Source organism: Aquarana catesbeiana, linkage group LG06 (genome assembly GCF_042186555.1).
Source record: "Aquarana catesbeiana isolate 2022-GZ linkage group LG06, ASM4218655v1, whole genome shotgun sequence".
Lineage (NCBI taxonomy): Eukaryota > Metazoa > Chordata > Amphibia > Anura > Ranidae > Aquarana > Aquarana catesbeiana.
In genome coordinates, this window is record NC_133329.1 from 282,267,759 (window position 1) to 282,293,863 (window position 26,105).

The window sequence follows — 26,105 nt, forward strand, 5'->3', positions numbered from 1 at the left end:
ATTAGTGGATATTATTTGGTCTTTGTGAAAGTTAGAGAGTCTACAAGTTATAATGCAAATCATAAAAAATTGATCACACCTGATGTACTGACGGCCTATCTCATTTCTTGCGACCCGAACAAGTCAGGAAAGTACAAATACCCCCCAAATGACCCCTTTTTTGAAAGTAGATAATCCAAGGTATTTAGTAAGATGCATGGTGAGGTTTTTGATGTTGTCATTTTTTCCCACAATTCTTTGCAAAATGAAGATTTTTTATTTTTTTTTTTTCCCCCCACAAAATTGTCATTGTAATGGTTATTTCTCTCACATGCCATGTATATACCACAAATGACGCCCCAAAATACATTCTGCTACTCCTCCTGAGTATTACGATACCACATGTGTGGGACTTTTTCGCAGCCTGGCCACATAGAGAGCCCCAACATGCAGGGAGCGCCATCAGGTGTTCTAGGAGCATAAATTACACATCTAATTTGTTGACTACCTATTACACTTTTGAAGGCCCTGGAGAACCAGGACAATGACACGTGACACTGACGTGGCACTGATAACAAATGGCACTGATACGTGGCACTGATACGTGGCACTGATGACAGATGGCACTGATACCTGGCACTGACACTGATGTGGCACTGATGACAGATGGCACTAATGACAGATGGCACTAATACATGGCACTGATGACAGATGGCACTAATACCTGGCACTGACAGATGGCACTAATACGTGGCACTGACAGATGGCACTAATATGTGGCACTGATGACATGTGGCGCTGATGACAAATGGCACTGATATGTGGCACTGATGACACGTGGCACTGATGAAAGATGGCACTAATACATGGCACTAATACGTGGCCCTGATGACAGATGGCACTAATACGTGGCACTGATGACACTGATGACAGATGGCACTGATACGTGGCACTGATGACACTGATGACAGGTGGCACTGATGACAGATGGCACGTGACACTGACAGATGGCACTGATGACAGATGGCACTGATGACAGATGGCACTATGTGGCACTGATGACAGATGGCACTGATGACAGATGGCACTATGTGGCACTGATGACAGATGGCACTGATGACAGATGGCACTATGTGGCACTGATGACAGATGGCACTTATACGTGGCAGTGGGGACAGATGGCACTGGGGACAGATGGCAGGGCAGATGGCAGGGGCAGATGGCAGGGCAGGGCAGATGGCAGGGGCAGATGGCAGGGGCAGATGGCAGAGCAGGGCAGATGGCAGGGGCAGATGGCAGGGGCAGATGGCAGGGCAGATGGCAGGGCAGATGGCAGGGACCGTTAACAGCGGGACGACTTTTTTTCCTTTTTTTTTTTTTCTTTTACACTTACCGCCGCAGCGGTTCCGCTCTCCCTCCTCACACGCTGTCTCTGTGTGAGGAGGGAGAGCCGGCGATGAGAGATGATCTCATATGTTTACATATGAGATCCTCTCTCATTGGCACCGCCGATCGCACTGTAAACGGCCACTGTCATTGGCCGTTTACGGTGATCTGTGACTGGCTGTGTCTGAGGGACACGGCCAGCACAAAACTTCCGCGATGCGCGCCCGCGGGAGCGCGCAGTGCGGAAGTAAACAGGAGGACGTCCAGGGACGCCCTCCCGGCAATTGAAGTCCGCGCTGTAGCCGTCTTTCGGCTATAGCGCGGACGCCTAGTGGTTAAAAATTATATTTTTTTTAAACTTTTTTTTTTCATTGATACTTGTGCCCTAGGGCAGCACCCAAACCCCCATACATTTTGTATGCCAAATAACTTGCATATAAGCCTTCAAAATGGGCACTGTTGATTTTTCCAGTTCAGGTCCCATAGACTTTAACCACTTGCCTACTGGGCACTTAAACCCCCCTCCTATCCAGACCAAATTTCAGCTTTCAGCGATGATGCACTTTGAATGACAACTGCGCAGTCATGCTACACTGTACCCAAATGAAATTTTTATCATTTCTTCCCCACAAATAGAGCTTTCTTTTGGTGGTATTTGATCACCTCTGCAGTTTTTAGTTTTTGTTAAAAAAATTTAAAAAACCAGAATTTAAAAAAAAAAAAAATTTTATTTTAATATTTTGTTATAAAATTTTGCAAACAGGTAATTTTTCTCCTTCATTGATGTACGCTGAGGAGGCGGCACTGATGGGCACCAATAGGTGGCAGTGATGGGCACTGATGGGTGACAGTGATGGGCACTGATGGGTGGCAATAATGGGCACTGATTGGTTACACTGATAGGCAGCACTGCTAGGTGACACTGATTGGCACCACTGGTGAGCATTAATAGGTGGCACTTGTGGGCATTGATAGGTGACACTCATGGGCATTGATAGGTGGCACTGGTGGGCACTGGCAGGTGGCAATGGCGGGTGGCACTGGCAGGGGGTACTGGTGGGCACAGATGAGGCATAATTGCCTCTTCCTCTTCGGGACCGATGTCCCTTGCAGATAAGCAGGTGATCAGCTTTTTTTTCTCCTCACGCTGTTAGTGTGAGGAGAAAAAAAAACGATTACCGAGCTTTTGTTTATGTCATGTGATCAGCCGTCATTGGCTGACAGCTGATCACATGGTTAGGGGCCGGGACCAGCCCCTTACTCGAATCTGTGATCACCCGAGTCTCAGTGACTCGGTGATCACAGCGCACGCCGCTGTGCACGGGGCACGTGCACAGGGGAGGCTGTCATATGACGGCCTCCTGGAAATTTAGGTCCACGCTGTGGCCATCATTCGGCTATATATATTCGGCTGTATATAAGTCCACGCCCCACACTATATAAGGTTGACTGCACGGCCCCTGTGTAGTGTTGTTGGCATGGACGGAGACATAGCTTGATTTAGATTGGGCAGGCAGGTTATTCAGTTAGTGTATTTAATATATATATATACAGTCAGTCTAGTACATATATATATATATATATATATATATATATATATATATATATATACTCTGCAGCATCCAGTCAGTGTAGCCTAGAGATCTACATTCTACAGTGCATCCTGTGGGGTACTATTTCTAATCTACTTCAGGCAGTGTATTTGATATATATACAGTCAGTCTAGTCTAGCTATGCTGCAGCATCCAGTCAGTGTAGCCTACAGATCTACATTCTAAAGTGCATTCCATGGTATACTATTTCTACTTGGTGCGGTGTATTTGATATCCCTTCACATTTTTGTAAATATTTTATTATATCTTTTCATGTGACAACACTGAAGAAATTACACTTTGCTACAATGTAAAGTAGTACAGCTTGTATAACCGTGTAAATTTGCTGTCCCCTCAAAATAACTCAACACACAGCCATTAATGTCTAAACCGCTGGCAACAAAAGTGAGTACACCCCTAAGTGAAAATGTCTAAATTGGGCCCAATTAGCAATTTTTTCCCTCCCCAGTGTCATGTGACTCGTTAGTGTTAAAAGGTCTCAGGTGTAAATGGGGAGCAGGTGTGTTAAATTTGGTGTTATCATTCTCACTCTCTCATACTGGTCACTGGAAGTTCAACATGGCACCTCATGGCAAAGAACTCTCTGAGGATATGAGAAAAAGAATTGTTGCTCTGTGTAAAGATGGTCTAGGCTATAAGAAGATTGCCAAGACCCTGAAACTGAGCTGCAGCACGGTGGCCAAGACCATACAGCGGTATAACAGGACAGGTTCCACTCAGAACAGGCCTCGCCATGGTCCACCAAAGAAGTCGAGTGCACGTGCTAAGTGTCATATCCAGAGTTTGTCTTTGGGAAATAGACATATGAGTGCTGCCAGCATTACTGCAGAGGTTGAAGGGGTGGGGGGTCAGCCTGTCAGTGCTCAGACCATACGCTGCACGCTGCATCAAATTGGTCTACATGGCTGTCATCCCAGAAGAAAGCCTCTTCTATAGATGATGCACAAGAAAGCCCGCAAACAGTTTGCTGAAGACAAGCAGACTAAGGACATGGATTATTGGAACCATGTTCTGTGGTCTGATGAGACCAAGATAAACTTATTTGGTTCAGATGGTGTCAAGTGTGTGTGGTGGCAACCAGGTGAGGAGTACAAAGACAAGTGTGTCTTGCCTACAGTCAAGCATGGTGGTGGGAGTGTCATGGCCTGGGGCTGCATGAGTGCTGCCGGAACTGGGGAGCTACAGTTCCTTGAGGGAAGTATGAATGCCAACATGTACTGTGACATACTGAAGCAGAGCATGATCCCCTCCCTTCAGAGACTGGGCCGCAGGGCAGTATTCCAACATAACAACCCCAAACACCCCTCCAAGATGACCATTGCCTTGCTAAGGAAGCTCAGGGTGAAGGTAATGGACTGGCCAAGCATGTCTCCAGACCTAAATCCTAATTGAGCATCTGTGGGGCATCCTCAAATGGAAGGTGGAGGAGTGCAAGGTCTCTAACATCCACCAGCTCCGTGATGTCATCATGGAGGAGTGGAGGAGGACTCCAGTGGCAACCTGTGAAGCTCCGATGAATTCCATGCCCAAGAGGGTTAAGGCAATGCTGGAAAATAATGGTGGCCACACAAAATATTGACACTTTGGGCCCAATTTGGACATTTTCACTTAGGGGTGTACTCACTTTTGTTGCCAGCGGTTTAGGCATTAATGGCTGTGTGTTGAGTTATTTTGAGGGGACAGCAAATTTACACTGTTATACAAGCTGTACACTCACTACTTTACATTGTAGCAAAGTGTCATTTCTTCAGTGTTGTCACATGAAAAGATATAATAAAATATTTACAAAAATGTGAGGGGTGTACTCACTTTTGTGAGATACTGTATAATATATTATATATATATATATATATATATATATATATATATATATATATATATATATATATATATATATTTATATACATACACACTGCAGCATCTAGTGTAGCGTATATCTACAGTGCATTCCGTGGTCTACCGTTTCTACTACTTTTTTGGTGGTGTACACAGCACACAAAACAGTGCAACCGTAGTGCAGTTGCTCCTAATTTTCAGGTGGTGTACACAGCACACAAAACAGTGCGACCGTAGTGCAGTTGCTCCTACTTTTCTGGTGGTGTACACAGCACACAAAACAGTGCAACCGTAGTGCAGTTGCTCCTACTTTTCTGGTGGTGTACACAGCACACAATACAGTGCAACCGTAGTGCAGTTGCTACTACTTTTCTGGTGGTGTACACAGCACACAATACAGTGCAACCTGGTGTTGCCAAACAAAATATACATCATGTCCGGAAGGCCACTAAGGAGAGGCAGATGCTCACAGGCCACTAAAAGAGGGCAAGCAGGCTCTGTGTCTACAGTCAACAGTGCTGAATCCCTGAAAACTCATTTATTCAGGGAAGCCTATCCCACACCCACATAACTGTCCCTGAGCCACCCCCATCAAATCATTCTTTGCAGCTATTACCTTTTGTACCACCACCCCCTCCCTTTAGAATGTAAGCTCTATGAGCAGGGCCCTCCTGTACCTTTTGTATTGAACTGTACTGTAATTGTGTTGTCCCCCTTATACATTGTAAAGCGCTGCATAAACTGTTGGCGCTATATAAATCTCATATAATAACAGTGCTGGTCGCGGACATGGTGCATCCTCTGCAGCTGGCAGTGGGGCACGCTTGTCCTTTTTTCCTGCTGCTGGCCATGTTATTGAGCCAGAGCATGCAGAAGAGTTGGTGGAGTGGATAACAAAGCCATCCTCATCCTCCTCATCCTCTGTCACCCAGGCTCAGAGTAGTTTGCCTTCCAATGCAGCTGCCCCCCCCCCCATGCAGCTGCAAGTGGCCTAATTCACAGTCACTCCTTCCGTAGCCCCACCATGATGTTGGTTCCCAGGTTGAGGAAGGGAGTAATGTGAGCCTAGAGAGAGAGGGGGTGCCCAAGAAGGACTAGAAACTGGCAGTCATGTTCCCCCAGCTGCAGCATACTGCCAAGTTTGCTCCAGTGACGAGGAGGGAGGAGATGATGAGGTCACTGACTCTACTTGGGTGCCTGATAGAAGAGAGGAGGAGGCACATCTCCAGTGAGGCAGGATGTCCTCCGGGGGGCAGTTTAAGAGCAGCCACCCTACTGCATCACATCTCAGAGCTCTGCAGGTGCAGGTCTCTGCTGACTCCCTGCTGATCTTGAAAAGTTCCTTTTTGACATGTATGCAGCAGATCGCACTGTTGCTGTTTGCAACCTATGCCTGAAGTGGATAAAGCGTGGCCAGAACAGCAACCGCTTGGGCACCACATGCTTGACCAGACATATGATGACCTCCGATGCAGTCCATTGGCAACAGCACTTGAAAGACCCACATCAAAGAAAAAGGCGGACTTCTCCTCATCTGGGATCACCAACCCCACTATACCTCCAGTCCTCTAAAAAACCTGCACTGAGAGGAATGAAGCTATAGCAATAGGTGTCCCAAGTACTTGCAACCAATCTGCTATCAGTACACCTCCATCTGATTTTAGCAGGTAAATTTCCCTACCCCAGTTGCTAAACCGGAAAAAGAAATTCAGTCCCAGCCATCCACATGCTCAGCGTCTGAATGCTAGCTTGGCCAAATTGCTAGCACTGCAATTGCTGCCTTTTCAGCTGGTAGACTCTGCCCCCTTACGTGAATTTGTGGAATGTGCTGTACCTCAGTGGCAGGTTCCAAAATGCCATTTCTTTTCACGGAAGTCCATTCCGGCTCTCTACCTCCATGTGGAAGGCAATGTTTTAGCCTCATTCGACAGGGTGGTCAGCAGTAAGGTGCATATTACTGCTGACTCATGGTCCAGCAGGCATGGGCAGGGACGTTACCTTTCCTTCACGGTGCACTGGGTAACTCTGTTGGCAGCTGGGAAGGATGCAGGACAGGGTTCAGTATTGTTGGAGCTTGTTCTGCCACCACGCCTCCAAAACGCTAGTGGTCATTCTGCCACAGCTCTCTCCTCCACTCCCTCCTCTTCTTCTTCCTCTATGGCCTCTTCTTCTGATTTCTCCTATGAACCAGCGGTGCTCCATAAGCGGTCAAGGGCCTACGCAAGCACTCAGGCAAAAAGATGCCATGCAGTGCTTGAGTTGGTCTGCTTAGGGGACAGGAGCCACACTGGGGCAGAGATTCTGTCACCTCTGCAGGGGCAGGCTCAGAGGTGGTTGACGCCACACCAGCTTCAACCAGGAGTGGTTGTATGTGAAAATGGCACCATCCTTCTCTCCGCCCTCCGACAGGGACACTTGACCTATGTCCCATGTTTAGCACACATCCTGAATTTGGTGGTGCAGCGGTTCTTGAGCAGGTACCCCGCCCTACAGGATCTCCTGAGGCAGGCCAAAAAAGTCTGTGGTCATTTCCGCCGGTCATACGATGCCAGTGCTCGGCTGGCTGAAATTTAAAGGGAATGCAACCTACCCACCAACCGCCTCATTTTTGACATGCCCACCAGGTGAAACTCAATGTTTGCAATGCTGCAGTGGCTGCACTCACAGCAGAGGGCCATCAATGAGTACCTGTGTGAGTATGGCACCAGGACAGGATCAGCGGAGCTTGGCTTTTTTTCGCCACGCCAGTGGCTACTGATCAAGGATGCATGCACTGTCCTGTCACCATTTGAGGAGGCTCTTGAGGATGGTGAGCAGTGGCAATGCATACATCAGTGATACTGTCCCTCTCATCTTCCTGTTGGAGCACACACTTCGTGGAATAATGGACAGGGCACTTGAGGCAGAACAGCAGGAGGAAAAGGAGGACTTCCTTACGTCTCAAGGCCCCCTTTATCCAGATAGCATTCCTGTGGGCCTGCCAAACACACAAGAAGAAGAGGAGGAGGATTGTGTCAGCATAGATGTAGAGGATAACACTCAGCAGCAGTCTTTAAGGGGTGGTTTTCAGTCCCCAGAAACCCAAGGAGTTTTTCGTGGTTGGGAGGAGGTAGTTTCTGACAACGTCATCCTCAGTGACCCAGAGGACTCACAATCGAATGCGTCTGCAAACTTACGCTGAATTCTGCAAAGCCTGCAAAAGGACCCTAGGATTCGTGGTATCAAGGAGAGAGATCATTACTGGCTGGCAACCCTTCTTGATCCACGTTACAAGGGTAAGGTTGCAGAATTCATACTGTCTTCGCAGAGGGAGCAGAGGATGAAACATCTTCAGGAGGCCATGAAGAAAGGTTTGTGCAATGCGTTTCCAGACCCTAGGAGGTTACAATTTCCTGGTGCTTGGTTAGTCAGAGGAAGAGCGGTGGAGAAGGTGGCTGGCTGACCTATGACGAGCAACCATCGCTAACGTCTGCATTACATAGTACAGGAATATCTTGGGTCAAGAGCAGACTTGGAGACCTTTCCAACAGACCATCCACTGGGTTACTGGGTCTTGAGGATAGACCACTGACCAGAACCTGCTCAATATGCAATTAAGCTACTGGCCTGTCCTGCATTCAGCGTTCTTTCTGAACACACATTCAGTGCTGTTGGAGGGTTTGTAATGGATCATAGAGTGCACCTGTCCACAGACTCCGTTGATAGGCTCACATTCATAAAAATGACTCAGTCTTGTATCAACAGCAGTTATCAAGCACCTGATGCTGATGTAACTGATTGATTTTTCTATGGATGTGGGATCCCTTGAAGACTGCCTATGCTGAGTGACTATCCTATTCCTCCTCAATCTTGATGATGCTAGCTGATCAACAATATTTTTGATTTAGGGCCCCACCACCAGTGCCTAAGGCCCAATTTTTCTGTCCCTGTTTAACAGGGGCATGTAATTACAATTTTTGTACAAATATTTCACAGCAGGGCCCATTCCTGTGCCCACCAATTGTAACTGTGAGGGGTTACAGTGTTGTGGCACCACCACCACCACCACCCAAGGCCCAATTTAGCTGCCCCTGTTTAACAGGAGCATGTAATTACAATTTTTGATCAAATATTTCACAGCAGGGCCCGTTCCTGCACCCACCAAGTGTAACTGTGAGGGGTTACAGTGTTGTGGCACCACCACTACCACCCAAGGCCCAATTTAGCTGCCCCTGTTTAACAGGGGCATGTAATTACAATTTTTGATCAAATATTTCATAGCAGGGCCCATTCCTGCACCCAACAAGCGTAACTGTGAGGAGTTACAGTGTTCTGGCACCACCAACACCTAAGGCTCAATTTTCTGCAGAGTATTTAGGGCAGGCCATATAGTATATATACTTCTGTTCAGAGTATATAGTGCCTGGGCCCCCCCAAGCCATTTTTTTTAAATTTGGGTGCAGGGTTCTCCTTAATATCCATACCAGACCCAAAGATCCTTGTAATGGGCTGGGGGGACCCATGACATTTTTCTCAATGATTTTCATGTATATTGCCGGGACCCGACAATACATTACAGCCGCAAGCAGTTTTAAATCACTTTTTTCCTTTAGAAATGTAATTTTGCTGTGGTATTGTTCTAAACACGGGAAAACTGTACCACTTTACAGGCATACTATAGACACCCCCCAGGCATGATATTTAAAGGAATATTTAATTTTTATTGTTTCACTTTAAGCATTCTTAAGGTTCTTAAAGGTCCTCAATGTTGCCTGTTTCTGTTGCCCCCAGTCTAATTTGAAATCTTTGCCTGGGAGAGACTTTGCTGATGCAGTATAACTACCTTGTGTCTTGGTGCTGTGCTCAGTCTTACCATGGTGCATGACCTGTGACATGAAACTTTCTTCCACAACCTCACCTTATTAGCAGAGTTTGGCTGTACTTCACCCAGTTTTAAATCTCCTAAACAGCTACACAGTTGTTTCTGTCTCAGTTAATTAACCTGTCTCAGTTAGTCAACCTAATTATGAAATTGATGATCATTATCACCTGCTTGGTATAGTTGGTTACTCATACACCTGATTGTAATACTATAAAATCCATACATTTGTGCAAGAGTATAAAGTGTTCAAATGTAAGAATTGATGTTGGTTTTAAACCAAAGGGTGGTTGCACCAAATATTGATTTGATTTAGATTTTTCTTCTGTTCGCTCACTTTGCATTTTATAAATTGATAAAAATAAACAATTAAGATATATATTTTTTAAATCATTCTTACGTTACAGCAAAGCATTCTTACTTTACAGCAATGTCTTCACACCTACCTAAAGCTTTTGCACAGTACTGTATATTTAAAACGCTAACATAATTAATTAAAAGAGAAGAGTGAGGTTTTATAAAAAAAAAACATTTATACTCAGCTTCGATGCTGTATCTGTCCCCTGCAGCTTCTAAGACTGAGAACTGAGTTTTCAGTCTCTACTGAACAGAGAGCTGGTGACTCTCATTGGAGTGCCGGGCTGTGCAGAGGGTAGGAGCACCTAGTTCAGTCTCCCAGCGGCTAGCTGAGAGGCTGATCCAGCTGCAGGTCCAGGCTTCTGTGGTTATTGTACACCACTGTATTTGTATGCTTAGGTTTCATATCATTATCATTTTCGTTATATTTATTATAGCGCAGTTTTTTTTTGCTTTCTTATTGTCTATTGTGAAATTCTCACGGTTGAACTGCTGCTTTGTTCGGGGGGGTTTTTCTCTATGGTAGCGCAGTGATTATTTCTGTTTGATTTAGCCCACTGTTGGCTGAAAACAGGTACAGGAGTGCAGAATGAACTGTACTCCTGTGATCCCCAGGCAAAGTAAAGCCAAAATTGCTTTGACTATATTCTTTGACTATATCCTTAAGAGATTTGGTATCTTTTACATATACAGTATCTCACAAAAGTGGATACACCCCTCACATTTTTGTAAATATTTTTTCATATCTTTTCATGTGACAGCACTGAAGAAATGACACTTTGCTACAATTTAAAGTAGTGAGTGTACAGCTTGTATAACAGTGTAAATTTGCTGTCCACTCAAAATAACTCAATACACAGCCATTAATGTCTAAACCGCTGGCAACAAAAGTGAGTACACCCCTAAGTGAAAATGTCAAAATTGGCCCAAAGTGTCAATATTTTGTGTGTCCACCATTATTTTCCAGCACTGCCTTAACCCTCTTGGGCATGGAATTCACCAGAGCTTCACAGGTTGCCACACTCCTCTTCCACTCCTCCTGATGACGACATCACGGAGCTGGTGGATGTTAGAGACCTTACACTCCTCCACCTTCCGTTTGAGGATGCCCCACAAATGCTCAATAGGGTTTAGGTCTAGAGACATGCTTGGCCAGTCCATCAACTTTACCCTCAGCTTCCTAAGCAAGGCAGTGGTCATCTTGGAGGTGTGTTTGGGGTCGTTATCATGTTGGAGTATTGTCCTGTGGCCCAGTCTCCGAACGGGGGGGAATCATGCTCTGCTTCAGTATGTCACAGTACATGTTGGCATTCATGGTTCCCTCAATGAACTGTAGCTCCCCAGTGCCTACAGCACTCATGTAGCCACTGACCATGACACTCCCACCAACATGCTTGACTGTGGGCAAGACACACTTGTCTTTGTACTCCTCACCTGGTTGCCACCACACACGCTTGACACCATCTGAACCAAATAAGTTTATCTTGGTCTCATCAGACCACAGGACATTGTTCCAGTAATCCAAGTCCTTAGTCTGCTTGTATTCAGCAAATGTTTGCAGGCTTTCTTGTGCATCATCTTTAGAAGAGGTTTCCTTCTGGAATGACAACCATGCAGACCAATTTGATGCAGTCTGCAGAGTATAGTCTGAGCACTTACAGGTTGACCCCCACCCCTTCAATGCTGGCAGCACTCATAAGTCTATTTTCCAAAGACCACCTCTGGATATTATGCTGAGCACGTGCACTCAACTTCTTTGGTCGACCATGGCAAGGCCTGTTCTGAGTGGAACCTGTCTTGTTAAACCACTGTTGGTCTTGCCCACTGTGCTGCAGTTCAGTTTCAGGGTCTTGGCAATCTTCTAATGCCGCGTACACACGAGCAAACTTTACAGCATACTTTGCCCGGCTGACGGGATTTCGTCGGACAATTCGATCGTGTGTGGGCTCCAGCGGACTTTGTTTTCTCAAAAGTTGGACGGACTTAGATTTGAAACATGTTTCAAATCTATCCGACGGACTCGAGTCCTGTCGAAAAGTCCGCTCGTCTGTATGCTAGTTCGACAGACAAAAAGCCACGCTAGGGCAGCTATTGGCTACTGGCTATGAACTTCCTTATTTTAGTCCGGTCATACGCCATCACGTACGAATTCGACGTACTTTGGTTGATTGTGTGTAGGCAAGTCCGTTCATTCAGAAAGTCCGTCGTAAAGTCCATAGAAAAGTCCGCCAGGCAAAGTCTGCCGTAAAGTCCGCTCATGTGTACGTGGCATAAGCCATCTTTAGTAGAGCAACAATTCTTTTTTTCAGATCCTCAGAGAGTTTTTTTGGCATGAGGTGCTATGTTGAACGTCCAATGTCCAGTATGAGAGAGTAAGAGCGTTAACACCAAATTTAACACACCTGCTCCCCATTCATAGCTGAGATCTTGCAACACTAACTAGTCACATAACACTAGGGAGGGAAAATAGCTAATTGGGCCTAATTTGGACATTTTCACTTTGGGGTGTACTCTCTTTTGTTGCCACCGGTTTAGACATTAATGGCTGTGTGCTGAATTGTTTTGAAGGGACAGCAAATTTACACTGTTATGCAAGCTGTACACTCACTACTTTACATTGTAGCAAAGTGTCATTTCTTCAGTGTTGTCACATGAAAAGACAGAATAAAATATTTACAAAAATGTGAGGGGTGTACTCACTTTTGTGAGATACCGTATATCCTATTTACTATAATGTAAAAAAAAAGTATTATAACACCATATTTTGGGCATTCAGCACCAATTTATTGTTTAGAACGTCCCCTTAGTTAGGCCAAACAAATTACTTTTTGTATGCATACTTAACTTAAAATATAGTACATGAAAAAAAAGGAACAATATGAAATCCTTACTGCCAGCTTATATTTTAAAAACTTAGAACATGTATGGCCATTTACACTTATCAAAACTTTATTGCAGTGTGGTAATGCACGTGCATTACCAAGTGTTACAGCATGAGATAGCATGCATTGGGTTAAGTACATTGTACTTGTACATTGGATTGGGATGGCATTCACATTGAATGGCACTGCAAAACACCTCCCACAGAGAAGATGCCATGCATGAAAGTCCACATTGCTGCAACACACAAGTGTGATTGGAAATTTAATTGTACTGTTGTTAATATATTTAAAATTAACTTTAGCTAAACTATAGTTGTACAAACTGTAATGCTAGTATATTTTTATTACAGATCTATGACTGGATGGAACAAATTAAAGAGAACCACAATGACTTGGTAACTAAACTGTATTTAGGAGAAACCTATGAAAAGCGATCAATATACTATTTTAGGGTAAGTTAAAAAAAATATTAATTTCATTACTGTTCTGATAGAATATTCTAGGTATTTTGGAGAACCTCTGATGACCTCATAGGAAAATCTAGAAGCCTACCCATATGTCCATCTTAAAAGCAATCTAGTTAAAATTCTTGTTTCTTAGCCAGGAAATTGTGACATTCAGAATGCCAATCTGATGTTTACCATTACTTCACCTTCTTAAATAGAGGTTGTGTGTGCTTGTGCGCATGTATTAAAGACTGCATTTTTTTTTTTTCACAGGTTGGATGGCCATCTGAAAAGAAGAAAAAAATCATGTTTATTGATTGTGGATTTCATGCTAGAGAATGGGTCTCTGTAGCTTTCTGTCAGTGGTTTGTAAAAGAGGTGAAGAGTAAATCTATTATTTAAATTACAATAAATTGTTATTAATGAGATTCTGTTAGCTTACATAACCATGGGCTTTCAAAAAGGAAGGAAACAAGAAGAGGAGAAAGGGAGGGCTGCTATGGCTCTAAATAAATAATCTTAGGCTGCTTTCACACTGAGGTGCTTTACAGGCACTATAGCGCTAAAAATAGCGCATGAAGAGCGCCTGTAAAGAGCCTCTCCTCTCACTCCAGTGTGAAAGCCCGAGTGCTATCATACTGAAGCAGTGTGCTGGCAGTACGCCAAAAAAGTCCTGCAAGCCGCATCTTTGAGGCACTTTAGGAGCGGTGTATACACCACTCCTACAGCACCACTGCCCATTTAATCAATGGGCAGCACCGCCGAAGTGCCAGAAAAGTGGAGCTGCACTTTGCGGGCTCTTTTAACCCTTTTTCGGCTGTTAGCGGGGGTTAAAAGTGTCCGAAAAGGGCCGCAAAAACCACAATAAAGCGCCTCTAAAAATAGCGGAGCTTTACCGCCGACGCCCCCAAGGCCCCAGTGTGAAAGTAGCCTAAGAGAGAGAAATACTCTTTTCATAAAATCATGTTCCATCTCCTCAATTTTTTTATCCCACCCAACAAAAAATATTATTTATTTATTTGGTTATTTATTTATTTATTTATTATTTATTTTTTTTGTTTACAAAAGATTTTATTTGGAAGACAAAAATAAAACATGTACACAGGTGCCATGAGATTTGTACAGGATAAAGTGTTATTACAGATATTACATAGGTATGAGATAAAGTATCGTAATGTATAGTACATTGGTGTGGTAGGTAAGGGGGAAGACCGAGGGGTACAGGCATCTCGTGAGAAATACAAATAAAAGGCCTAGTACATGGACATTAAAGTGCATCATCATGTGAGGACCAAAATAGCCATTTATCATTATAGATATGCATGCTATCAGATATAGTATGATGGACTCTCTCTGAAAGTCTGAGAATTTCCATTCTGGATTCAACCTGGGGCCAAGAAAGAGTGTGTGACTTCCAGTTAAAAGCTATCATCCATTGAACAGAACTAATTAGAGAGTGGATTAGTCTGTTACCAGGAAGAGGAACATCTGGAACCAAGGCATAGAGGAGGCAGATTTGTGGTGAAGGGGAAATTTTTTTTTTAAGTGGTTTTTCTAATTTACTAATAACTGCATTCCATATTGGCTCCAGATGTTTACAGCTCCAGAAAATGTGAATGTAGTTGCCTTCTATGGGGCAGCCCCTGAAACAGTCAGGGGATGTCGTGGGATAAAGGGAATGAATTTTGGCTGGTGTCATATACCATCTAGTGAAAAGTTTAAGGGGGATTCTCTAAATGCAGCAGCGCAGTTGCTTTTGTGAAGGTTTTTGGTCATTTTAGACCAAGACTCAATGGGAAACGAGCAACCAATTTCTGTCTCCCATATAATCATGGGGCCAGATTTTTCAGGTTGGTGAAGGTTATTGAGATAATTATATACTTGAGAGATCAGTCCCTTATCTCTAGGGGTAGAGATGCAGATATGTTCAAATAATGTGTATGGTGGGTTGAGATAAAGGGAGTAGTTAGTGTCAAAGAAGTTTCGGATAAGATTATATTGCGGGAGTTCAGTCGAGGGGAGTTTAAATCTAGATTGCAATGAGGCAAAGGAAGAGAAATTCATATTTAGTGTAAGAGACTTTAATGTGGTGAGATTATTTTTTATCCACAAGTTAAAGAGAGAGTTGTCTGTAAATGCCTGGGGGAGTCTGAGATCGCCCAGGAATGAGGTTAAAGGGGGGGTTTCTGATATAAGTTTAAAGTTATCTTTGATTCTATTCCATAATTGGATGAAGTGGCAAATAATCGTGTTATGTTTAATTAAAGCGTGATTTGATTTTAGGTTAGCCCAAAGGACACCTTTAAGGTTTAGAGGGAGTATAGAAGAGGTCTCAAAGATTAACCAGGAAATATTAGTAGCAGGAGAGAATCATTGAGCCAGCTGAATCAGTCTGGCTGCTAAAAAATATAGCCAGAGGTTGGGGAGTCCCAAACCACCACTGTGTTGAGTTCTATACATTAAGGAGTAACTGCATCTGGGTTTTTTATTATTCCAAATGAATTTATTTATTTCACGCTGAAGAGATTCAAGTTTTGTTTTGGGTACATTAATAGGAAGGGTCCTAAAATAATAAAGTAATTTAGGGAGAATGGTCAGCTTAAACGCACAGATCCTTCCGAGGAAGGAAATGTGATAGGATGACCAGGTTTTGATTAATGAGCTTATATGGGAAAAAAGTGGAGGGTAATTGGTTTTGTATAGTAAGTTATGAGAGGCTGTGATGAAAATACCAAGATATTTGAAGGAGATCTGGGACCATAGGAATTTGAATTTTTTTCCAGAAGGGATAGTAAGCTAGAGGGACAATTGATTGGCAATATAGAACATTTGCTGGTATTAATGTAGAGATAGTTTGTGGAATGAGTGGAGTTCAGAGAGGAGATTAGGGATCGAAACTAGAGGGTTTGTTAAGAATAGTAGGGCATCGTCAGCATATAGACTGAGTTTAAAGTGATATGATTCTTTTTGATATCCTTTAATGTTGTGATTATTTCTAATAGCAATTGCAAGGGGTTCTATGGCCAGAGCAAAGAGGAGGGGGGAAAGTGGGCAGCCCTGTCTGGTGCCTCTACTGAGGGGGAAGAATTCGGAATTACTTCCAGGGATTTTAATTCTGGTTTGGGGTAGGTGATATAGTGCATTAAAGCCGTGTATACATTTTTCTGATATGTCAAATTTGGGTAATAGATGATTTAGATAAGACCAATTGACACTGTCAAAGGCCTTGTGGATGTCAAGACTGAGTAAATAAAGGGGACGAGAGTGGAGATTGGCATCTTGGACAATGTTTGTAACTAATCTGATATTGTCGGCAATTTGTCTGCCTGGGATAAAACCTGTTTGGTCAGTGTGAATCAGGGAAGTGATGACTGTGGCCAGTCTGTTAGCCAACATTCTGCCAAATAATTTAAGGTCATTATTAAGAACCAAAATGGGACGAAAGTTTTGGGGTAAAGTGTGGTCTTTTTGAGGTTTAGGAATCAAAGATAAATTAGCCAGCAGCATGTCCTCTGGGAAATGGCCCCCGGATAGGATGTGGTTGAACATCTTGGTGAGGCTGGGGGATAAAAGGGAGGCAAATTTTTTATAATAAGTAGTTGTGAAACCATCAGGGCCTGGTGCTGTTGAGGTTTTGAGAGATTTTATTATGTCCAGTATCTCAGCCTTAGTGCAGGGTTCACTTAGCGCAGAAGTTTGCTGCTGGTTAAGTTTAGGAAGTTGTAAAGAGTTTAACCAGTCTAAGTCAGTGGGTTTTGGGTGAGTTTGAGGGCCAGAGAGGAGGTTTTGGTAGAAGGAGGTGAAAATTTGGAGAACATCTTGGGGATGAGATACTAAATTTCCTTTTTGATTTCGTAGTTTGTATACGTGAGGGGGTTTAGTGTCTTGGTTTAATTTTCTGGCAAACATTGCTGAGGATGAGTTGCCATGTAGTAGAAATTTGGCCTTAGAGAATCTTAATGATTTTTCAGTGTCCTCAGACAGTAATGAATTAAGAACTTTGCGTTTGCTTTGAATAAGTTCAGTTAATTCTGGGGATATAGCGTTATTAAGTTTGTTATATAGCTCATGAAGTTCTTTGGTCAGGCATTTAATCTCAGAGAGTTTAGCCTTGTTCTTAGCTGCAGCTATGCTAATCAAAGGACCTCTAAGAACCACTTTGTGTGCGGCCCAAACAGAGGTAGGGAGGACCCCCTCAGTGGAGTTTGTGTTGAAGTATTCTTCTATATGTGAGGTGATGATTTGAACAGTAGAGGGGTTTGAAAGAAGAGAGTCATTGAGGCGCCAATTAAAGGGGGTGGGGGCCATACCAATATGTGAGGTTTCAAAGGCTACAATGTTATGATCTGACCATGGACAAGGAAGGATGCTAGCTGTGGAAGAGTTCGCTAGAAGGATAGGAGTGCAAAAAATATAGTCCAGTCTGGCATAGCAATCGTGAGGGTGAGAATAGTGGGAGTATGCTCTGATTCCTATATTATGTGCTCTCCAAGAGTCAATTAATTGTAATTTGCTAAGGGAACGGTTAATGGATTTGCTAAACGCTTTAGAGGAGGGGACAGACCTACTTCTGTCCAGAGCTGGATGGGCAGATAAATTGAAATCACTTCCAATAATCATATGAGGAGAGATGTATTGATCAAGTGTGTTAAAGAAGTTATTGAAAAATGTTGATTGAGCGTCATTGGGGGCGTATAGTGAAACTATTGTGACTGATTTTCTGTTAATACTGCCCTTTATTATAATAAATCTGCTTTCAACATCTTTGTGGATGATATGTGGTTCAAAAATTATATTATTTTTAATAAAAATTGCAACACCTCGTGTTTTATTGGAGAAGGTAGTATAGTGTATTTGGTTGAATGATTTGTCAAAGTATTGAGGGTGATTAGTGGAGGAGAAGTGGGTTTCTTGCATCAGTATAATGTCAGCCCCCAGTCTTTTGTATTGTTTAAAAGCTTTTTTCCTTTTGTTGGGGGAGTTGAAGCCTTGGATATTGTGAGAAAAAATTTTAAGTACCATATTCAGAGAGAGGGGGGGATGCTAGTTGAGGAGGGGGAAGTTAGTAGGGGCCACAGATGGGGGTCAGGTAAGGAAAACATGACAGAATAATACTGATCTGTAAAAACATTAATAAGATGAAAGGAGCATAATAAAGCAATGTCAATATCTATGTTAAATAAATGTTCCATGTACCTCATAAAATGTAATGAGTAATGAGAATAGTCATTCTGAAAATCAAAGCTGTGTAATTGTTTGAGTCTTCCAGAACATTTAAAATTAGCATAAGTTGCCGTAAGGGCTAGAAAAACAGTAACTAGAACAAAAAAACGTAAGGGGGTTGGAGGACTGAGAGTCGTCCAACCAATTGAGGAACTCAATAGGACATATTCGTCCAGGTTCTGCCGGAGGAGAGTGCCGCAGCCCTCCGGTGGGAGGTGAAGCCGCGAACTCCACAGGCAGATTGGGGATCAAACCAGCGACGGCGGATAGGCCAGGCAAAAAAAATAGTATATAGTATTAATGAGAAAAAAAAGAACAGAAAAAAAAAAAAAAGTGCATGGTGGTAAAAAAAAAATTTTTACTGACTATCCATGTCAGGCTACCAAAAGGTAGAAAACAACAGTGTTAAACAGAAACAACCACAATGTAGTAGATATTGACATGGTAATATTTGGAGTTAAAAGGGAAGCTAGAGTCAATATGGTGACATGTGATAGGTATAAAAAGTCTCACAGTAATTAGAAGTGATGTCTTCAGGTGAGTAGTTCAGTAGTTTGTGGGACATCTGCTGTTTTCACCCAAGAAAGGGCAGATAGTTTTGGATCAGAAGAACTAAAGGGCTAATAACCTGTAAGGGGAGAAAATTAAGGGTTATACCTGAAAAAAAAACGATTGTTAGTGTAAGGTGGGAATGGGGTTGGGACTCTGCTTCACGCCTTTGATTTAAGGAAGTCCGCATTTTTAGCGTTTTGGAGAGTGGTAGTGAGAAGTTTCTTGAGGAGTTATATATGAGAGGGTGAAGGTATGGGTTAACAGAACTCAGTCCGTCTAAATGTAAGAGGGGAAACCTCTTGTTTGGTCATTTGAGGCAGGTTGAAGTGACTATGTAACACGGTATTGAGGTGAGAGTTGTCGCCATCTTCTCTGTTCCCTGGAATTACGTCCGGTGGAGGGTGTGGACCAAATGGGAGATGATCTGGGGGTTACAGGGAGACGTTGAGAGGGTTGTGGTTCCAGCAGTCCCAGTTTGATTAATAAATCTTTTCCTTCAATAACATTATAAACCGTGTACGTCGAACCATTATGCATTATGGATAGCTTAAAAGAGAAGCCCCAGCGATATTTGATTCTGGCGGTTTGAAGGATGTTGGTAACCTCTTTCATCCTGCGTCTTCAATCCAGAGTCGCAGGGGAGATGTCAGGGTAAATCTGTAGCCTTGTACCATCTAACTCGATCTAACTAGGCAAGTTTCTAGCAGCTCTCATTATATCTTCCTTAGTGACAAAGTCTTTCATGCACAATATCACATCTCTAGAAGGCTTGTCTGAAGTGGGTTTAGGGCGCAGTGCCCTGTGCATTCTGTCACAGGCGAAAGCAGAGACAGGTTTGTCTGGGACTAGGTTGTGAAAGAGTTTTGTGATGGCATGATTTAAATCAGTGATAGACTCTGGAATACCACGAATTCTAATGTTGTTTCGTCTGTTTCTGTTATCTAAATCTTCAATGTGGGCTTGCATGAAGGAGAAGCTATCAGCCAGTGTCTCATAATCTTTCCTAAGATCATTGTGTGCAATGGCAAGTTCGTCATGCTTGGCCTCAAGTAAATCAGTGTGCCCTCCTATGCTAGTGATCTCCTGGGAGAGTGCATTTGTGGATTTGTGGATTTCTTTTTCTAGTTTGTCCACAAATCTGTCATATATGGCGGATAAACTAGCATCCAGGTCAGCCTTAGAGAGGGGCTGGTTGTACTCACAGTTTTTAGAAGCAGGCTGTGTGGAAATGCTGGAGGCCGCATGGTGGCGGGCGCCATTTTGGGTCATCTTCTTAGCTGTACTTGATTTCTCCAAGCTCAATAAAAAGTTTGTCAGGTTGTGTGTGGAGTGGCGAGATCGCTTCTTTTTGTGCGCTGGCATGCACCGGGGTGTCCCGCAGGGGTGATCGTATGAATCAGGCGGATTGTATGTGGAAATAGCCCTGGGGAACATGCCTGGCCTTCCTTGTCAGACGGAGCTCAGCTCAGCAGCGTCCATCCCGCATTGTGCCACGCATGTGCCTTATTTATTATTTTTATATATAACATATGGAAAAAATAAACATAGTTTATATCAAGACAATAAAGTGCAGGTGACAACTAGGGATGTAAGTGTCCATCATGGTAATCAAATCCCCACATTCATATAATATACATTCCCTTGCCCTCTTTTTATATGTGCAAGGTCCAAACCAAGTGTCCTCATATGTTTTTTAAATGGTGTTCCACAAAGACAATGAAAGGAGTCAAAGTGTCAATCCAAGTGGCACAACACAACCTTTCTGTTTAAGCAACTTAAACTAACAGCTCCTTCCAGAATGCTTGCATCACACATAAATTGAGATTCTGGCAACTTATGCCGTGTACACATGACCGGACTTTTCGTCGGACTGAACCCCGAAGGACTTTTCGACGGAGTTCCAACGAAACGGACTTGCCTACACACGATGACACCAAAGTCCGATCGTTTCGAACGTGATGACGTACAACCGGACTAGAATAAGGAAGTTCATAGCCAGTAGCCAATAGCTGCTCTTGCATGCTTTTTTGTCCGTCAGACTAGCATACAGGCGGATTTGTCGATCGGACTCGAGTCCGTTGGAAAGATTTGAAATATGTTCTATTTCTAAAGTCCGACAGATTTTTTGACAGAAAACGCCTGATGAAGCCCACACATGATCGAATTGTCTGATGAATTTGTTTTGTCGGACCAGTTTGGTTGAAAAGTTTGGTCGTGTGTACACGGCATTAGTTAAACACTTACAGGCCAGAAGATTTGAATTTTGATTTTAATGACCAGGCAATTTTTTGCAATACGGCGCTGCGTCGCTTTAACTGACAATTGCGCGTTCGTGCGACGCTGTACCCAAACAAAATTGGGGTCCTTTTTTTCCCCACAAATAGAGCTTTCTTTTGGTGGTATTCGATCACCTCTGCGTTTTTTTTATTTTTTGCGTTATAAACAAAAAAAGAGCGACAATTTTGAAAAAAAACAATATTTTTTACTTTTTGCTATAATAAATATCTATAAAATGTTTTGAAAAAACAAATTTCTTCCTTTCTTTTAGGCTAATATATATTTTTTCCTGCATATTGTTGTTTAAAAAATATATTATATATATATATATATATATATATATATATATATATATATATATATATATATATATATATATATATATATATATATATATATATATATTATATATGCATATAATATATTTTGCGAAAAATGGCCTGGTCATGAAGGGGTAAACCTTCCGGGGCTGAAGTGGTTAAAGCAACACATGTTTTAATGCTGTTAATTATTTAATTTTCATTTATGCAATATTCCATTTCACAGCTTGTTTCATCTCACAAATCCGATGCTATTCTTGCCAAAGTCCTAAAAGAAGTCGATTTCTACATTGTACCTGTGTTTAATATTGATGGATATATTTACACATGGACAACGGTAAGTTGAAGAAATAATAAAAGAAAAAAAAGCATTGTAAATTCAAGGGGACCTCACTAAGTAAAAAAACAGCATGAAAAAGTTAACTCTCATGAAATGTATGCCACCTCCCGGATTGCTACCCTTTCTTTATTTAATATTTACATTTTTATTCATGCCAGGATGTATGCAATAGCTATCTATTTTCTCCTTGCCCGTTGCAGCTAGGAGAACTGGGGCTCTCCTACACAGTGTTGTTAACTTCCCCATCTCTCCCCATGTTTATTCACAGAACACCCTGCATCCTGTGAGCTATTTAGAAAATACAAGTCGTTCTGTAACTGGACGAGGGATGAAAAGCTGTGGATAAACAACACTACGGTCTCTGTATATTGGAGTAGCAGGTCTCATAGCCATGGTGGCACAGAGGGATAGCTAATGCTTTACCTACTACCATGAATGAAGCTGTAGATAAAATATGGTCTGAATGGAAGCATGGGCACAAAATTATCAGTACTGCATGCTAAAGTTATATAAAATACATGAAAGAACAATGTAAACAGACTGTTAGGGATGTTGTGACAGACCTAGCTGGGAGAGAGACTTTTGGAGGGGACTGTATGCTAGCCTCTTGCCGATCGATCGTGGGCCCTTGCATTTGGGGGAACGGTGCTCTTTGTGAGCTGTATGCCTGGGGACCCTTGAGGTGGTATTACTGTGGATTCGGGTCCTGGTCCCCCAGGACACACAGACTCTGGGGACCCTGGATTTGCCATATTAGAAATAGTGGCTGATTCATAATGCTGGGACAGATACTGTTAGGAGATGCTGATGTAAATTCCAGCACCTGTCTGTCTGTTGTCTGATAAAATGTGTATTGTAAATAAGTCTATAGTATGGGATCTAAGAGTCATCCAATATGGCATCCCCATTGTTGTTTGTGTTAATTAACTCTGCTATTGTGTGAAGAAGAGTCTATGTTGATTGTGATAATGTTGATTGGGGGTTCTAAGCTACAAGACGGCCAGTCTGGCCTAAAGGTCATGTCTGAGTCATCTAGGCTGTCTAAAGGGATTAGTTAATTAGCCCATGTTAATTAGGTTAATTAGATTACAGGTGTATTGTTAGAGTAATATGAGCCGGAGGTATGCACCTCCACTTTTAGTGTATAAAAGAGCCTGTGTATTGTCCAATAAAAGAGATTCCTGGTTGAACTTACATACAGCCTGCCTGGTGTTTGTTCTGAGCTATCACAAATGGGTTAGAACGGCACATAGCTGTAATTCTAATCCCGGAGCATTGGATGACCGGGCAATCAGATGGTGCGATCTGCAGTCTGATTCTATAGCTGCAGAGGAGTGTCGGGAGAGTGAAACCGAGCGAGCAAGGGGCTGGTTACAGATGTGCTGGCCATAGCACAGCTGAAACTCAGAGGAAAAAGCAAATGCGCAGGGGCAGACGCATGCGCACACGTTTTCACTGTTAATGTTGGTGCCAAAAGGCCTATATAAGTGCAGCAGCTGCACTAGTCCTCTGTGTTTGACTGCTCTTGACTTCCCTTGAATGCTACCTGCCCTAACCTTGGCCTTTATCTGGACTTTGCCTCTGCCTTCTGCCCATCTGTCTGATCTCGTGCTGCCAACCTCTGCCTGTACCTTAACCATTCCTTGCCTGCTGTTTATGCCTGCATCTGACCGTCTATTGCCGATCTGGCTTGTCTGACCATGCATCCAGTCTCACCTGGCCTACATGCACCTGCCTGGCTCTCCCTGGAGCTTCCTCTACTCTGGCCCACCAGTTTTCCTGCACCAGCTATCACCCGCTGCCTTCTGCTGCCTGCTGCCTGCTGCCCACTAGCCCAGGGTATGCTGTTCCTGCTGATATCTGCTGTTCCAGCTATCCAGTCCATTCTGGTGATGCACCCGATACGCATCACTACTTCCAGCGGAAGACAACTCAGGCACCCAAACCTCACGTGGCCACTTTCACAACACCAGTGGTCCCTGAGCTGGGGCTGTACGAGAGGCCTTTACTCTGCACGTCAGGCTCAGCCGCAAAGTTCGTGACACAGACTTTTGAGGTACCCAAGAATAATAACCAAATTCATATATTTGTTTTTATTACGTCACTTTTTAAAAGAACATAAACGGTACAGTCATTAGAATGCATCCCTCATCCATCATCCTCATCCTCATCTGTCCAGTAGGCATTAGCATTTAGTAAGTCAGTCTCATAGGTAATTTACAACTATAAACTTTACACCTACATAATAATAGATTGATGATAAAGTGGACAACAGAAGCCTTATTCCTTTACTTTACATGTTTCTCTGATTTGTACCGCTTCTCAGGAGGATGAAGAAGGCTACTTTTGTATTAAATTTAAAAACAATTTCAAAAATAGTTCATATAAAATAGTTCATATACCAATATATCTGTACATAGATTATATTTACATATCACTTTTATCTGACGATTTGATGTCTACTACAGCCTTTTTCAACCAGGAAGCCCAAGCACCCTGGGGTGCTTTGAGGTTTCTTCAGGGGTGCCTTGGCAAAATGGCAAAAAAATTGCCCAAAATTGTAAACAGGCAGTGTGTGGATGAAGCCTGCCTTACAGTTACACAAAGTCACAGGTTTTTATTGTGCACCATACAACCTTCTAGCTGCTGTCCTTCTAACGACCAATTACATCATCAGTTTCAAGGGAGGCCTTCATTGCATCCTTGTTTGACCCTCCCCTGCCTTTCTCCGTCAGCTTTGGGGTCACATTAGATGAGTGAGTAAAACTGAGGAAGAAGAGAAACATTGGAATGCTAGTCAGTACTAGTTTGCACCTCTAACATTGGGGGTCCTACATGTGTGGATGTTGCTGCATTATGTAAAACTATTAGAATAGTTTTTACATTTTAGAATGAGGTGCCTCAAGACTGTCTATAGTTTTAAAGGATGCTTCGAGACTTTCCATAATTTTGGAGGGTGCTTCGAGATTGTCCATAATTTTAAAGGGTGCCTTGACGGACAAAAGGTTGACAAATACTGGTCTACTACATACTCAAGGATTGTCGGTTCCAAAGCGCATGATCGCTAGGTATAATAGAGAACAGCCCCAGGGAGTCACAGGAAGCTGTGGGCTGTACAAATTAAGCATATCTATAGGGGTATAAGTAAAAAAAAAATATATAATCGTTTCCAGTTCTATATTCAAATCACAAACTATCCAGCAAAGACTACCAAAAAATTAAATTAATATAAAAAAAAAACCTCTCAGGCTACTTTTGTTTTAGAATATACAGAATATTTAGGATTCACTATTGATATCTACCATCCTGGAGGCAACTAGACTATATGTCAGACAAGTCAGTAACAGCAAAAAAAAACCAATATGGTTCACAAAAGAGGTAAGAGCCCTTTCGCACTGGGGAGTGCGGGTGCCGGTGGTAAAACGGCGCTATTTTTACCGTTGTTTTAGCAGCGGTATTTGGCCACTAGCGGGGCGGTTTTACCCCCCTGCTAGCAGCCAAGAAAGGGTAAAAACCACCGCAAACCGCTGCTGCACCTAATCATTTCAATGGGCAGGAGCGGTGAAGGAGCGGTATACACACTGCTCCTTCACCGCTCCAAATATGCTGCTAGCAGGACTTTTTTTAACGTCCTGCCAGCACACATCTCCAGTGTGAAAGCCCGAGGGCTTTCACACTGGAGTGTGAGGAGCGGCTCTTTCAGGGCGCTTTGCAGGCGCTATTTTTAGCGATGTAGCGCCTGCAAAGCACCCCAGTGTGAAAGGGGTCTGATAAAAGAAAAAAAAATTGTATATATGAGACTCACAGAAACAAGAAGATATATGAAACCAGACAAAGGAAAGCCAAATATATTATCATTGCTGCAAAGGCACAAAAAGAGGAGTTAATGACTAAATCTATTATGAAAGAAGGAAAAAACTTTTTTAGATGATGGAAAGAAAAAAATACCAGGGGATCACCAACATGAAAAATGTGTACAGTTCTTATGTCGAGAGAGACCTGGATGTAGCAAACCATTTAAACATTTTACTTACGT

At 42.9% G+C, this 26,105-nt stretch overlaps 1 pseudogene; it reads left to right on the forward strand.

The window, feature by feature from the left end:
- Positions 1-26,105, forward strand: part of LOC141146803 (carboxypeptidase O-like) — a 166,940-nt pseudogene that overhangs the window by 65,694 nt on the left and 75,141 nt on the right.